This window comes from Ambystoma mexicanum, chromosome 7p (genome assembly GCF_040938575.1).
Source record: "Ambystoma mexicanum isolate Mex_15411 chromosome 7p, UKY_AmexF1_1, whole genome shotgun sequence".
Classification (NCBI taxonomy): Eukaryota; Metazoa; Chordata; class Amphibia; order Caudata; family Ambystomatidae; genus Ambystoma; species Ambystoma mexicanum.
In genome coordinates, this window is record NC_090939.1 from 595,861,474 (window position 1) to 595,878,532 (window position 17,059).

The window sequence follows — 17,059 nt, forward strand, 5'->3', positions numbered from 1 at the left end:
GTGACCAAAAAAAGTACAACTGGCAATGGTAGAGGAAACACTCATTGTGGCCCCAGATGCCACATGTTTTCAGCATGCAATCATCACAAAACGAACTTGGCCAATTCCCACTTTTGCATGATGACACCCTGTACATGCCCACAAATCAAACACTCACATAAGTGGAGGGTAAACCAAAAAATCTGCGTAAACAACAGTGAAAATGACCCTTAGCTATTTGGAAAGTAATGCTAAACATATTGCCACAAGCAGTGCACGACATTCTTGGCTCTACTCCGTAGAGCTTTCATTTTGAATGTTCATTCTTTAGCTCTGCCTGTAAGGGCACAGAGCAGTGAAATCAATGGGCATCCACAGAAAATATCAGGAACACATTGCTTTACATCTATAGGTGGTGTGTATACGTCAGGGAGAACAATGTACTTCACACACACTGTTTCTTCATTTAGAGTTGACATGCAAAACCTGTTGGAGAAGATCGCCTCCTCTGAGTTGGAATTAATATCTAATCTTGATGTGGTGAAGCATAAACTCCTCCGGGATGACTGGAGACTGACTGTTGAAGCTTGATCCAGTTATTCCTCTTATAGCATATCTAGGTTTCCCCACAGGAGAGGTCATATGTCAACCTATCTAAAATGTTTCCCTTCTCCAAAGAGTTGCAAAAAGTACATGAGGTTTACACTGAATCAACTCCACACAAAAGAGTGACTGAAAAACTGGTCCTCCACTCATTCGAAGGGATGCAGTGTCGGCTTGCCGTATTTGTACAACGCCAACCTGAACCGAAAGCCTTAAACACTGGATCCTGGACTGACAAATTCTGAATGTGACAAGATCTACCTCTTTTGTTAAAGAACTCAATTGCTTTTCATCGGATCATTCTAAGAAATTGTTGTGGGAAAGATTTATGTGGGGAGACTACTTGTCTTTGACTATTGCTTAAGTTAGTTTTTTGAATGAAATTGAGTCTGTGGGCCTCATTACGAGTCGGGCAGTAGGGGATACCGGGCACCGGTAAGGAGACCGGTGCCGGTAATCCCCTACCGCCCTATTCCGAGGTCCCTTGGCGGGGACCGTAAGGAACGTGTGGTCGGACCACACATCCCATACGGGTCCCGCTAAGGGACCAGGGCGCAAATAACGGGCTTGCCATTCGTGAGCCCGTTATTTGCGCCCTCCCCATTCCCATTGATCCCTATGGGGGCTCAAATGGGAATGGGGAATGGTTGGTGCAATGGTGACTTACCGGTTCCGCCAGGGTCGGACTAGACCGGTAAATCCCCATTGCACCACACCAGACTCGGTCCCGTTATTGGTGGCAGTCATATAGCGCCATGACTACCACCAATCTCATAATGAGGCCCTTTGTTAGAAAAAATTGAGGTTTGTTAATATGTATTTTAAAATTTATTTTTTCAAATATATGAATTCCATTTTTGTATGTGTGTTTTCTTATTTGTGTAAGTTTTTTTGCAAACCAATTCACAATAAAAAAATAATAAAATAAATAATGTAAATGAGTGCACCAGTCGAACACGGATTTTCTTCATAAAACTGTGGCATAGGTTAAGAGTATTCTACACATTAGCACACTTGAAATTATAAATGAAGACTGTGATGATCTGCCTGCCACATTTAAGTGAGGACCCCATAGGACAGTCAGAAAAGTCATGATCCAAAACATGTATTGAAGCTCTCAAAAATGGTAATGAAATGAGTCACTAATGCCTACCGGAACTAGGGATGCAACTACAACTAAAGAAAGAGTAACTGTAATACAGGTGTAGAGGGTGCAAACACATAACATTGCCTTTGGGTGATATTAAAAACAATAGTCCCAACACCTAACTATGGGAGTATGGGTTCTCCCCTGGTTTACCTATCTATAAAGCTAAGTCTAAGGGGGTCCAATATGAGGTTGGGAATAGTCAGAAATCTGGTGTTTGCCAAATTCAGGGTTCTGTGAAATGCTGCAAGCCGGTCTTCCCGGTGGCCGTTCAGATGGCAGTCTGCCTACTTTGACTTCATGCTCAAAGGTGGAGGTAAAAATTCCAAAATGACTCACACTTTTTTTACTTTACAAACAGTAAACTACAGGCCATGATAGGAGGGTGGAAAGGTGATTCCTTCTCTCACCATCTTGCCCATGTAACACGTAAACGGGTCGGTATTGAATAACTGCTGTACATTATCCATGCCCACCTTCCCATTGAAGGTTGGATTGAAAGACAAAACATTAAGGAAAAATATAATTTAAGGTTAGCACTGGCTGAGGTGGTATTTCTGGAATACCTCATTAGGTATTCCAGAAAAACCACCTCTGCAGTGCAAAACTCTGAAGTAGGCAGATTTTGTAAACAGCCGCTGCTGGAGGTTGTAAGTGCTGACAGTGGTATTTTGCAAAAAAAATTCACCCAACTCATAATAAACCCTAAATTCTTTTAAAGTCTCCTTCTTTGGATTGAAATTCTGTCCTTCTAGGCCTGTGTCAGAGGGTCCAGCAAACTACTGTCCCCCCCACTATTCGGCCACATTCAGAATGAGGGTCCTTCTCTTCTTGGCTCTACAGCTCTGTGACGTGTTCTGGTCCTCCTTGCAACTCTGAGACACAATGATGATAAAGTGGCTTCCTTTCATTCCCAGCCTGGCTTCTGGGGGACTTTTGATTGATTGGTCAGCTGGGCTACAGATGAATCCCACGAGGGAAGGAAGTCTTTGTAAGAGGTATTCAGCATCTTGAATTTTTTCAATGTGCTCTCTGCCTCGTAGCTGTGATAGAATTGTGGCTGAATTGCTCCTCTTTTTTTCGGACTCTGTGGGTCACCTGAGGGTGTTCCCTGCTTATGGGAAGTTGTTTGGGGGCTTGCTTAACATCCAGCGAGTCGACATGCATAATTACACAGGGGGTAATTCATAGAATTCAGCGCACAAGTGGCGCACGCGGCTGGCGCACAGTGTGCGCATGCAACAGTCTGCACCAGCCACGTGGCCAAAATCCATTTCCGCGCACATCGTATTCATGGATTTCAACATCCATTACCAGCCGTGGCGCAGAGTGGCGCAGCGACCCTGCAGCAGCGGCAGTTACGCCCCAACCCCTCCCCGTGCGCCATGTACAGTGAACAAATCCCGTACATGGCGCACAGGCCCCCAACCACGAAAACGCCTGTAAAACTCCCCGCGCACCCCTCCGAATACACATACGCCACTGCGCGGGAAGTTTCACACGCGATTGGCCCTGTGCAAACAGTGTACGTGCATTTCGGGGGTGCGCAGGAAGTTTAACATGCGATTGGCCCTGTGCGAGCGGGGTACGTGTATTACTGGGGTGCGCGCAAAGTTTCACACATGATTGGCCCTGTGCGAGCAGGGTATGTGTATTACAGGGGTTCGCTTGAATTTTCACATGCGATTGGGCCTGTGCGAGTGGCGTATGTGTATTTCGGGGGTGCGTGGGAAGTTTCACATGCGATCGGCCCTGTGCGAGCGGGGTACATGTATTACTGGGGTGCGTGGGAAGTTTCACACGCGATCGGCCCTGTGCCAATGGGGTATGTGTATTACTGGGGTTCGCAGGAAGTTTCACACACGATTGGGCCCGCGCGAGCGGGGTACTTGAATATCGGGGGTGCGCGGGAAGTTTCACACGTGATTGGCCCTGTGCGAGCAGTGTACATGAATTTCGGGGGTGCGCGCAAAGTTTCACATGCGATTGGCCCTGTGCGAGCGGGGTACGTGTATTACGGGGGTGCGTGGGAAGTTTCACACATGACCGGCTCTGTGCGAGCGGGGGTACGTGTATTTAGGGGGTGCGCGGGAAGTTTCACACGCGATCGGCTCTGTGCGAGCGGGGTACGTGTATTACTGGGGTGCGCGGGAAGTTTCACACGCGATCGGCCCTGTGCAAGCGGGGTACATGTATTATTGGGGTGTGCGGGAAGTTTCACATGCGATTGGGCCTGTGCAAGTGGGGTACGTGTATTACTGGGGTGCGTGGGAAGTTTCACACGCGATTGGCCCTGTGCGAGCAGGGTAAGTCTATTTCCGGGGTACGCAGGAAGTATCAAATGCGATTTCGCTGTCAGAGCGGGTACGTGTATCCAGTGGGGTGCGCAGGGAGTCCCACACGTGAATTGGCAGTGTGGATCCTCCCAGGTGTGCCCTCTACCCCCTCCACGGCCCTTGCAGGCAACCCACACCACAGGGGGCTACCCTGCACCCCTTGTCATGTCCCGCACGCAGCCCATCCACCATGGGCATGCCCCCCAGCCAGCCCACATGTCACCTTCCACTAGTGATCACCAACCCATGTCCCCCAGCACCCCCACCCCCCAGCAGTGAGCCTCAGGCCCCGACTCATGTCCCTCAGCACCCCCACCCCCCAGCAGTGATGGGCACTTGCCAGCAGGCCCCGACTCATGTCCCCCAACACCCCCACCACCCAGCAGTGATGGGCACCTGCCAGCAGGCCCTGACTCATGTCCCCCAGCACCCCCACCCCCCAGCAGTGATGGGCACCTGCCAGCAGGCCCCGACTCACGTCCCCCAGCACCCCCACCCCCAAGCAGTGAGCCTCAGGCCCGACTCATGTCCCCCAGCACCCCACCCCCCAGCAGTGATGGGCACCTGCCAGCAGTCCCGACTCATGTCCCCCAGCACCCCCACCCCCCAGCAGTGATGGGTACCTGCCAGCAGGCCCAGACTCATGTCCCCGAGCACCCCCACCCCCCAGCAGTGAGCCTCAGGCCCCGACTCATGTCCCCCAGCACCCCCACCCCCAGCAGTGATGGGCACCTGCCAGCAGGCCCCGACTCATGTCCCCAGCACCCCCACCCCCCCAGCAGTGAACCTCAGGCCCTGACTCATGTCCCCCAGCACTTCCACCCCCCAGCAGTGATGGGCATCTGCCAGCAGGCCCCGATTCATGTCCCCCAGCACCCCCACCCCCCAGCAGTGAGCCTCAGGCCCGACTCATGTCCCCCAGCACCCCCACCCCCCAGCAGTGATGGGCACCTGCCAGCAGGCCCTGACTCGACTCATGTCCCCCAGCACCCCCACCCTCCAGCAGTGAGCCTCAGGCCCCGACTCATGTCCCCCAGCACCCCCACCCCCCAGCAGTGATGGGCACCTGCCAGCAGGCCCCGACTCATGTCCCCCAGCACCCCCACCCCCCAGCAGTGATGGGCACCTGCCAGCAGGCCCCGACTCATGTCCCCCAGCACCCCCACCCTCCCAGCAGTGAGCCTCAGGCCCAGACTCATGTCCCAACAAACCACATGTCCAAACAAAACAGACACCTGTCCCGAAAGCCAACCCTAATCCCCCTTACCCCCCAATCCAAGCATGCAACCATCCACATAACCCACTTCCAAATTACCCATGCCATGATAGATGAAATGAACCACCATGCCCATGCAGGAATGCCCAACGTAGCCACACAGTGGCAACACGTGACTGAGGAAATGTTCAATGGGACATGCACAAAACCAATTACAGAACACAACACCAATTCTGAAGTAATAAAAAATGTATTAAACACATAAATAACTGAATTTGATGAATAGTGAACTGAAAATCAATGCACAATGACCGAGGTAGAAAACAATTATTGTAAATCCAATGAAGTTAAAAAAAAAGAAAAATCACGTAGAATAAAAAAGTGGTCCATTGCCAATGTCCATAAGAAAAACATAATCCAAATTTTAAAAAAAAACATTGATCCATGGGAATATAGAAAAAGAAAGTATGTACAAGTCTGCAACTGTATACAATGTAAGTCCAAATGGTCCATGATCCACAAACAAAAGGAAACCTACAAAAAAGTCCTAGGAAGAAAAAACTATATACACACGAAGTGGAGCAATGTCCATTAACTCCAAATTAAAAGAAGAACAAAGGAAACCTAACACTACCTAACTATATACAATGGCGGCGGGCAACTCCTGTGGCTCACTCTGTGATGTCCCTGGCCCGAGGTCTCACAGGGATGCACTCATGGCCTGTTCCAACTCCCTGTGAGTTGCCTCAAGGCACTCTGCCTGCCCGCCTCAATGCCCGACGCATGGAGAATTCTGCCCTGACCATAGTGAGCCGCGCCTCTTCCGCCCGCTGCCACTCCGCATCTATGCGCTGGCCCAACCGCAGCCACACGGAAGACACACCCGTTCCAGGGTTCTCCTGCCCTCTGGCCGATGCCTGCCCCTCTGATGTTGATGGCCCTGAGCCATCATTGCTCCCACCTAGAGCCTGCTGCTGTTGCTGCTGCCCATGTGCCCTGTCCGATGCCTGCACATCCTCCATCTGCTGGACTCCAGTTGTTGGGGTGTCCACCCCTGCTGGACCGCCGACTCCCGACTGTGGCAGGGATGGGATCTCCACCAAGCTGGCTGTGTTGGTCAGGCCAGGTCCACAGGGGGCCCTGGTGGAATCTGGGCCGGAAGACGGCAGGGAGAATGACTGGCGCATAGTCTACACAGAGGAGGAGAGGTCCGCCAGAGTGCGCGACACATATAGGAACCCATCGACCAGGGCCCCTCCCAACAGTGCCATGTCACGACGCTGCTGTTTGTGATGGCGTGCGTGCTCCACCCAGGAAGCATGCACGTCATCATGAATGTCACACGTGCGCAACGCAACACCAATCTGGACGGAGCCCATACGGTCATGGGACCCCTCGTCCGCAGGTAGTGGAAAGGCAGATGACGTGGCACTCCCCCCTACCTGCGGACGGGCCTGGGACGGGGCACCTGCTGGTGCATGGTGGTGCAGTCACAGGGTCAAGGACAGCGACATGCACAGGCCCCTCCGCGGAGACCTGTGCTTGCTCCTGACCTTGGCCCTGGACTGCACCACTTGCACAAGTGGTACTAGCCCCACCAGGCACCATGTGCGGCTCAGTAGCGGGCTCCTCCTCCTCTGTGGAGACCACCAGCCTGGATGTCTCCACACCGTCTTCTGCCATTGCAAGCCCCTGTGGGTGCTCACCTGGCCCTTCCGCTACAGCCATAGTGGCAGATGCAGCACCAGCCCCCTCACTCCCAGATGTTGGCAATTCCTGGGAGGGTGGCTGGGCCGTGCGTCACCGCCTGGTGGAGGCATCCCCGCCGCTTGGCTCCACAGCGCCGTCTCTGCCCTCTTCTTCACTTGACGCTGCGTAGAGGGAGACATAGAACACAAGCATCAGGGTACAGTACAATATTCCCCTAGACAGGAAGCAATAACACATGAGTGGCACTGTCAAATGTCACTTCCATCCTGTCCCTCCACAACACATGGGTGAATGCACGCAACACACATGCAGAAACAGTCCTGGCGCCTACAATCAACATCAGCATCCATGTACAAGGGCCTCTGTTAACCAAAATGTTGACTTCAAACTCACATGCATCATGGCTCACACTGGTCCCATGCACACACATCACCGGAGGGTCATGCATCATGGCTTGTACACCACAGACACAGTGGATGGACACAGTGGATAGAACGGTGACCGCACTGCATGAGTGAATCTACACATTATCACGGACATGTGTCTTGATATGATATGATATGATATGGCATTAATAACGCACCTATACACAAGTGTTTCGAGGGGCGACGAGGCAAGGGGGGGAACAAAGGGAGGACAGATAACGATCTTACTAGGCCAGGTGTCATTCAGATCGTGCAAGTGCATGTGAAGGGGGGACATGAAGAGTGCAAGGGGGGGAAGGGAGAGGGGGAAGTACAGTACATGGGAAGTGGAAAAAATAAGATAAATAAAACACAAAATAAAACAGGCAAGTGCAGGAAGTGCGGCCAAGTGCTGGAAAAGGGACTGAAGGGATACAGAAAAAGTCCCCAAGTGCAGGGGTTGCCAGGGAGTCAGTGCAGTTGAGCAGTTGACAGGGCTTGGGCCAGAGATCAGAGGGGTGGCCAGGTAACAAGTGCAATTTCAGTTAGGAGTTCAGCAAGGGAGGGGAGGAGAGAAAGCAGAAGCAAAGAGGAAGGTTTTAAGGTGTTTCCAGAACCGGAGGTGGTTTTCCTCGAGTTTCAGGGAGGCAGGAAGGCTGTTCCAGAGAGAGGCCCCTGCTGAAGAGAGTGATCTGCCACCAACTCGTGTGACCTGCCACCATGGCGTTTCAAAGTCACACACACACACTTCTCAGACACACACACATGTGCACCATACATGTACATGACAGCAGCACCCATCCCTCACCCCCCTCCATGTCCAAGAACAGAGACTGGCATGCATTCATGTGTGCATTCCACATACCGCTCCCCATGCTGCATTGGAACACATGCATCATCCATGTGGTTCACACATTACTGGTCTGACATGCATGACCATGATGTCCCTGCACACACACATCCATACATGGCCTATGTCACACATACAGGCAAGTATTAGACTACCAGCACACTGCAACATGCCCTGTCTCACACATCAATGCTTTCCCACTTACCGCTCAACTCGGGTCTGCATCTGAAGGATCTGGCCGTGGAGCGCTGCGGCTACGTGTAACAGGACCCTCATTTGGATGTTACTCATGCTGCCCCGGCCCCCCTCTGCGAGGTGCTGGGCCTTGAAGAGGGTCCTGGACCTCAGGTCCTCCCAGTGCTTCTTGACGTGCTTGATGTCGCGGGTTGCCACCTCCTCGGCGTTGATGGCAACCACTGCGTCCTCCCAGATCCTCAACCGTCCTTCCTTGTTGGAGCGTGATGTTCCGAAGAGGGCATCATAATGCCCCAGGACATGCTCCACCAGGACACCAACTTCCTTCTCAGTGAAGCTGGTGGCCCTCTGCCTCTCTAACTGGGGGTCGCCAGTGGTCTCAGATGGTGTTTGCCCCGACATGGTGACCCCCGAGGCAGGCGTGGGTGGGCAACTGGGTCCTGGGGCTGGGCTGTGGAGCGATGTTATCCCAGTCGGGAGTCTTCTGTTCCAGCAGGGGTGGACACAGCAACTGTCCCCTGCAGATGGCTGACGTGCAGGCACCAAATAGCAGGGCACGTGGGCAGCAGGCAGACAGCAGCAAATGGCTGGTGGGAGCGTGCTCGGGGGTTTTGGGGGCAGGAAAATGGCCTTTTGGGCAGGAGCGTGGTCTTCCGTGTGTATTCGCGTGGCCAGCTTGATACGGAGTGATTTGGCACGTGAAAAATTGCACGTCAGCGTGTAATCCGAGGAAAGGCCCTTAGCGCGTAAGCGTGTCAGTGAAGTTACGCACGCAGGTGTTGCCCACAACACGGGTGCATAGTGAATCAGCACGTGAGAAAACTGCATGTCACTGTGCTATTGGAGGAAAGGGCCTTAGCGCGTAAGCACGTAAGTGACGTTTCACATGTGGGCTGGCTTAAAAGGTACGAGTATCATGCTATTTCCTTGTACCTGCTTTTTGTGGAGAGCGAGCGGGTGTATCTTGTACTTCTTGTCAGTTCACACGCGATTACTTCACAATGTTTCCAGTTCGTACTCCCTGTTTCCTCAGACTGCGTTCTTTTCTTCTTTTGGCAGAGTTGTTGCCTACGCACACATGCACGTCTTTTTCACGTTCTTTTTCAAGGCAGACGGTGAGTCGCGCATGTATTTCCCAACTGTGGTTGCCCCCGTGTGTCGCATACCCCTTCAGTGGTCATTGTAGGCTGCGTGTAACACGCGTACGCTTATTTTTGTGTTTCTGGGTGCCACAGCGTAGTGCAGGTTTATATTTCCACGCATGTGGTCTACCAGGGGTTGCGTGCACGTGTGCTTTTGTTTTTGGGGTGCCTGTGCATTTGCGTGACCCGTCATCTTCCCCCAGGGGTCACATACAGCCTTGCCAGAGCACTAGGGTACGAATTCCATCTAGCACCCTACCCCTTTCACTCCAATTGCCCAGGACAATTGTTTACTGCAACTCCCATAAGCACAACAACATCAGTGCCATGGTTGGGAGGCAACCAAGCAGTAAGGGAGGCAAAGGTGGCCGACCTCAAAAAGGTGGGCGTGGTGGGCGCGGTAGGGGACGTGGCCAGGATTTGCAGGGTGCCCCTAGACCCCGTGTGTGGAGGACCAATCAGGGACACCCATGCCCCCCCCATGGTTGTGGGAAACGTAGCTGACACCATCCCAGCTCAGCCCTTGTTGCACCTGCCCATTTTGGCACCTGAACCGGCACAGGATGACTTCCAGGTCAGCAAGTCTAAGCCACGTGTGGCGGTGCAAATTGCTGTCACCAGGCCACGTGGATCTGGGGCAGCAATGTCATCTGCTGCCCCAAGTAGGCAGGGTGGGGAGGCTGCAGGGGCAGCTGCAGCTCTATCCACCCCAGCTCTGAGTCTCCCAGCCGGGAAAGTGTCGGTCCGGGTCCATCAAACTGACGTTGGCCCTGCAAACATCACTCTGCAGCCAATGCCTGCACCAAGACCTATGGTCATTGTGCCTTCGCACACTTCTAGTACCCAGTCCACGTGCGCTTCTGCCCCTACTGATCAGAGCGGCGTAAGCCACTCAGGATACGCACCACCTTTGAAAAAGAAGAAGAAGGGTGCTCTGGCACTACAGGCTGAGACCCCAGACATGGCTACACACTCCGGCACATCAAGGAAGCCAAGCTTTAATGATGCACATGTGGCCTATGTGTCGGCACATAGCCATGAAATGGTGGTGACTGCAGGGTGCAAGAACACACCTGGTCAACGTAGTGCACACTGGCAGACCATCGCGGACCACATTAGTGCCCTTGGATTTGTGAGGGGCACAGCTGATGATTGCTACAAGCGGTGGAATGACCTGAAACGCAGAGTAAAGAACAAGCTGGCCTCAAATCATGCCTCTACTCTGGTGACTGGTGGTGGGTCTCCACCAGAGTACAACCAACTCACTGAACATTAGTCTGTTGCTGGAACCTTCGTCACAGAGGAACAGATCCAAGGCGTGGGAGACCTACCAGATTACGACGCATTGTCCGGTGAGTGCCCATGCATGTGTGTGAAATCCATGTGTATGTTGTTTGGGTGATGGGTTCTGATTGAGTGCCAGGTGAGGATGTGTACCCCTGAGTGGTATGGGTCACCCATGTGCTTCCTCCAAAACATTCAGCGGCCTTGGATTTGGGTATGACAGTATCCCTTCTGCCCACAGTAGCCATTTGGCGCCACATTACTGCAGTTGCCCTTGAACTGTCATCTTGCAACAACATTGTTCTGAATTTTTCAGTGTTCATTCAGGCTGATTGTTTCAATTTTCCCATTTTTGCAACGTATTTTTCAGCCCTAATGCCACATATGTGACATGCTTCTGTCATTGATTACACCCCACATGGGCCCACATTTGTTACCTTGTTATGTGAATGATTAGACCATTCAGGCTGATTGAGTATTGGCCTGCTCACATTAATTTTTGGGGCCTGTTTGAATGTGGAACATCTGCCTGCAATCACTGTATTGTTGTACACTGGATGTGTTGCAGTGTGTGGCACATGCATATTTTGTCACACTATTTAGCATTTTTCATCTTATCATGTCCATCTCACATGGATGGGTGACAGTACTCATTCACTGACATATGGCTGTACTTGTCAAATGTACCATGGCTAGGCTACATGCCATCTGTGTGCTGGCATGTGTCATGTATGTGTATTGGACATGCCACTCACAGGCTGTTGTGTGATGCCAGTGCTACCCAGCATGCAGCAAATGTGTTGCTTTTCCATCTTGGTGTCCTCAGTGTCTGCTTTTTGCCTCCCCTTTCAACTCATTAACAGTGCATGCATGCCAGGGTTATTGTCATGTGGGACATGTGTAAATCATGTACTGGATCTCTGGCTTGTAAGGCCTATGTGTGTGCTATGGTGCTCATGCCTGTTTCCATTTGTTGTCTTTCATGCTTTTGCAGGTGATGACGCACTTGATGCTGTAGAGGTGGAGGAGATGGTGCAGACCCAGGAGGAATTTCAGGCACGACTGGACACCAGTGGAGGGCGTGGTGTGGTGGTGGGTGAAAACCCAATCTTATTGTACACCATACTGTCCAGGGGTGTCTCTGGTTGCACCTCCCCAGACCTCTATGAGTCAGGTGCTGAATCGGATGATGAGACTAATGTGCAGTCGCAGGTGAGTGTTTCTGGCAGGGATTCTGTTCTGTCCAACCCACCTGCACCAGGGGTAGAACCCTCTATGGGGATGTCAGTGTTGGTAACTCCGCCTTCGGCGGTTACGGATCCAAGGTCACACTCCACAACATCTGATCCTGTTCCTGGGCCAGCAGATCAGAGGGGGAATGCAGTCCTGCAGCCTCAGGCAGTGCCGGCACAGCAAGGTGCAGATCACCTTGCCCCAAACAGGTGTGGTGACCGCTGACGCAGTGGCCATGCGCCACCAGGCAATACTGTATGGGAAAACTCCATGTACGGTATTGCAGCACAACAGGGAGCATCAGTTGAAATGACGGCTCAGGCAATGGAGAGGGTGGCCACTTCCATTCTCCCCCCTGAAAGACAGATGGAGCAACAACAGCAGGCAACAGACTCCATTTGCCAATCACACAGGGAAGACATGTTGGCGTCCAACAGGGACCGAAGGGCGGCACTGGAGACTCGGCGGCAAGCCATTTCTGTGGAGTCACAGGGCCACAGGGAAGCCCTGAGGTTAGAACTCCAGTTCCTCAGGAAGACTCTAAGTGAGCTTGAGGCTTCCCGAAATTTAAGGTCAGAACAGCAGCTGGAGCAGCTCAGATGTTTGCTCTCAGCTGAGCTGCAGGCAACTCGGGAGGAGATCCGGGCATCGCGCGAGGCCATGCGTGCAGAAATGCAGACAACCCGTGAGGTGCTGCATGGGGATCTCCGCACTATCATCCTCCAGAATCGGACCTTCAACACCTGCATGCTTGCTGCCATGGAGGACCATACCAGGGCTTTGCGTGGGCTGCCTCCCATAGCACCACCACCTCCTGATGCAGAAGCAGAGGGTGAAGAGAGCGACAGCAGCAGTTCTCCCACAATAGCGTAGCCGTGCAGGCCATGAGCCCATGGAGGTATTTTTTTTTCTCGCAACATCCACGCAGGTGGGTGTTGTTGTGTATCCTGTCCTCGAACCTCATGGGTGGCCTCCCCCTCCTGGCCCCCACATGGCCATTTTTTATTTTTTTATTTTTTTTAATTTTTACAGTGTGTTGCCTTGTGTTTCCTGTCATGTTGAAGTGGCCAAACATTGATGTGTACATCTGCCTGCAATCACTGTATTGTTGTACACTGGATGTGTTGCAGTGTGTGGCACATGCATATTTTGTCACACTATTTAGCATTTTTCATCTCATCATGTCCATCTCACATGGATGGGTGACAGTACTCATTCACTGACATATGGCTGTACTTGTCAAATGTACCATGGCTAGGCTACATGCCATCTGTGTGCTGGCATGTGTCATGTATGTGTATTGGACATGCCACTCACAGGCTGTTGTGTGATGCCAGTGCTACCCAGCATGCAGCAAATGTGTTGCTTTTCCATCTTGGTGTCCTCAGTGTCTGTTTTTGCCTCCCCTTTCAACTCATTAACAGTGCATGCATGCCAGGGTTATTGTCATGTGGGACATGTGTAAATCATGTACTGGATCTCTGGCTTGTAAGGCCTATGTGTGTGCTATGGTGCTCATGCCTGTTTCCATTTGTTGTCTTTCATGTTTTTGCAGGTGATGACACACTTGATGCTGTAGAGGTGGAGGAGATGGTGCAGACCCAGGAGGAATTTCAGGCACGACTGGGCACCAGTGGAGGGCGTGGTGTGGTGGTGGGTGAAAACCCAATCTTATTGTACACCATACTGTCCAGGGGTGCCTCTGGTTGCACCTCCCCAGACCTCTATGAGTCAGGTGCTGAATCGGATGATGAGACTAATGTGCAGTCGCAGGTGAGTGTTTCTGGCAGGGATTCTGTTCTGTCCAACCCACCTGCACCAGGGGTAGAACCCTCTATGGGGATGTCAGTGTTGGTAACTCCGCCTTCGGCGGTTACAGATCCAAGGTCACACTCCACAACATCTGATCCTGTTCCTGGGGCCAGCAGATCAGAGGGGGAATGCAGTCCTGCAGCCTCAGGCAGTGCCGGCACAGCAAGGTGCAGATCGTCTTGCCCCAAACAGGTGTGGTGACCGCTGACGCAGTGGCCGTGCGCCACCAGGCAATACTGTATGGGAAAACTCCATGTACGGTATTGCAGCACAACAGGGAGCATCAGTTGAAATGATGGCTCAGGCAATGGAGAGGGTGGCCACTTCCATTCTCCCCCCTGAAAGACAGATGGAGCAACAACAGCAGGCAACAGACTCCATTTGCCAATCACACAGGGAAGACATGTTGGCGTCCAACAGGGACCGACGGGCGGCACTGGAGACTCTGCGGGAAGCCATTTCTGTGGAGTCACAGGGCCACAGGGAAGCCTTGAGGTTAGAACTCCAGTTCCTCAGGCAGACTAAGTGAACTTGAGGCTTCCCGAAATTTAAGGTCAGAACAGCAGCTGGAGCAGCTCACATGTTTGCTCTCAGCTGAGCTGCAGGCAACTCGGGAGGAGATCCGGGCATCGCGCGAGGCCATGCGTGCAGAAATGCAGGCAACCCGTGAGGTGCTGCATGGGGATCTCCGCACTATCATCCTCCAGAATCGGACCTTCAACACCTGCATGCTTGCTGCCATGGAGGACCATACCAGGGCTTTGCGTGGGCTGCCTCCCATAGCACCACCGCCTCCTGATGCAGAAGCAGAGGGTGAAGAGACCGACAGCAGCAGTTCTCCCACAATAGCGTAGCTGTGCAGGCCATGAGCCCATGGAGGTATTTTTTTTTCTCGCAACATCCACGCAGGTGGGTGTTGTTGTGTATCCTGTCCTCGAACCTCATGGGTGGCCTCCCCCCCTGGCCCCCACATGGCCATTTTTGATTTTTTTATTTTTTTTTATTTTTACAGTGTGTTGCCTTGTGTTTCCTGTCATGTTGAAGTGACCAAACATTGACGTGTACATCTGCCTGCAATCACTGTATTGTTGTACACTGGATGTGTTGCAGTGTGTGGCACATGCATATTTTGTCACACTATTTAGCATTTTTCATCTCATCATGTCCATCTCACATGGATGGGTGACAGTACTCATTCACGGACATATGGCTGTACTTGTCAAATGTACCATGGCTAGGCTACATGCCATCTGTGTGCTGGCATGTGTCATGTATGTGTATTGGACATGCCACTCACAGGCTGTTGTGTGATGCCAGTGCGACCCAGCATGCAGCAAATGTGTTGCTTTTCCATCTTGGTGTCCTCAATGTCTGCTTTTTGCCTCCCCTTTCAACTCATTAACAGTGCACGCATGCCAGGGTTATTGTCATGTGGGACATGTGTAAATCATGTACTGGATCTCTGGCTTGTAAGGCCTATGTGTGTGCTATGGTGCTCATGCCTGTTTCCATTTGTTGTCTTTCATGTTTTTGCAGGTGATGACGCACTTGATGCTGTAGAGGTGGAGGAGATGGTGCAGACCCAGGAGGAATTTCAGGCACGACTGGGCACCAGTGGAGGGCGTGGTGTGGTGGTGGGTGAAAATCCAATCTTATTGTACACCTTACTGTCCAGGGGTGTCTCTGGTTGCACCGCCCCAGACCTCTATGAGTCAGGTGCTGAATCGGATGATGAGACTAATGTGCAGTCGCAGGTGAGTGTTTCTGGCAGGGATTCTGTTCTGTCCAACCCACCTGCACCAGGGGTAGAACCCTCTATGGGGATGTCAGTGTTGGTAACTCCGCCTTCGGCGGTTACGGATCCAAGGTCACACTCCACAACATCTGATCCTGTTCCTGGGCCAGCAGATCAGAGGGGGAATGCAGTCCTGCAGCCTCAGGCAGTGCCGGCACAGCAAGGTGCAGATCGCCTTGCCCCAAACAGGTGTGGTGACCGCTGACGCAGTGGCCGTGCGCCACCAGGAAATACTGTATGGGAAAACTCCATGTACGGTATTGCAGCACAACAGGGAGCATCTGAAATGATGGCTCAGGCAATGGAGAGGGTGGCCACTTCCATTCTCCCCCCTGAAAGACAGATGGAGCAACAACAGCAGGCAACAGATTCCATTTGCCAATCACACAGGGAAGACATGTTGGCGTCCAACAGGGACCGACGGGCGGCACTGGAGTCTCTGCGGGAAGCCATTTCTGTGGAGTCACAGGGCCACAGGGAAGCCCTGAGGTTAGAACTCCAGTTCCTCAGGCAGACTCTAAGTGAACTTGAGGCTTCCCGAAATGTAAGGTCAGAACAGCAGCTGGAGCAGCTCACATGTTTGCTCTCAGCTGAGCTGCAGGCAACTCGGGAGGAGATCCGGGCATCGCGCGAGGCCATGCGTGCAGAAATGCAGGCAACCCGTGAGGTGCTGCATGGGGATCTCCGCACTATCATCCTCCAGAATCGGACCTTCAACACCTGCATGCTTGCTGCCATGGAGGACCATACCAGGGCTTTGCGTGGGCTGCCTCCCATAGCACCATCACCTCCTGATGCAGAAGCAGAGGGTGAAGAGAGCGACAGCAGCAGTTCTCCCACAATAGCGTAGCCGTGCAGGCCATGAGCCCATGGAGGTATTTTTTTTTCTTGCAACATCCACGCAGGTGGGTGTTGTTGTGTATCCTGTCCTCGAACCTCATGGGTGGCCTCCCCCCCTGTCCCCCACATGGCCATTTTTGATTTTTTTATTCTTTTTTATTTTTACAGTGTGTTGCCTTGTGTGGCTCCCGTGGGCATCCACTGTGTATTCCGGCTGGGCACATGCAGGCTTGTCCTGTGTTTGGGTTAGATGCTTGGGTTCCTGACACACACACCCCTCCTGCTTCCCTTTCCATGGACCTGCAAAGGGTGTGACCAAGTGACAGTGACTTACACAGTGACATTGGGCTCCCATGAGCTGTGTGGGCAGTCTGTAGTCAGAACTGTGTGTACATCCCTAGTGGGGATTGTTGTTGTATTGAACACTGCCTGGTGTATTGATATGTGCTTGTGCATCCATGTCTTCCTCCTTATTCACAGGTACCTTCTTCATGTCTTCACAAGGCCGTCTCC